This window comes from Acanthisitta chloris, unplaced genomic scaffold, assembly GCF_000695815.1.
Source record: "Acanthisitta chloris isolate BGI_N310 unplaced genomic scaffold, ASM69581v1 scaffold4258, whole genome shotgun sequence".
Lineage (NCBI taxonomy): Eukaryota > Metazoa > Chordata > Aves > Passeriformes > Acanthisittidae > Acanthisitta > Acanthisitta chloris.
In genome coordinates this window covers 46,066-46,591 of record NW_008687435.1, presented here as the reverse complement: position 1 = coordinate 46,591, position 526 = coordinate 46,066, and positions in this window count along the sequence as shown.

Genomic DNA, 526 nt, shown 5'->3' with positions numbered 1-526 from the left:
GATTTGCAGGCTGTTGGGCAGCAAGTAAATAGCAGAGTGCAAATACATTCCCTGTCACCTCATCTGCAGTCAGGTTGTTCATTTCTAGGGGACACCTGAGGGCCTGAAGACTCCAAGCAGTGTTTGGGACCCTGGTGGAGCAGTCATTTCAAAATTGTGCAAGGTTTGCCTTCATGGTAGTGGCAGGTTATTCGTTTGACATAGGACAGGGCAGCAGGGGTGGGCCTGACCTCTGTAGTTACATACCTGGTTAAGTTTTGGTGGATGCCCAGTGTTGGGACCAGTAGAGTTTCTTGGCTCCACTAAATACCATTTCATATCATAGAGATACGAAAACAGTCATGTTTAATAAGAACCAAGTTGTTGCTGCCTGCATTAACACAGGCATTTCTGAAGTTGAAAGTAAGTAATACTTGGCAGCAAGGACTGTTAATTGTTTTTTAAAACATGAAAGTTTGTAAGGATTTGAGTTTGCAAGCTGCAGCACAGCTGGTATCATACTTGACGAATCAGTTGGCCTTTTCAT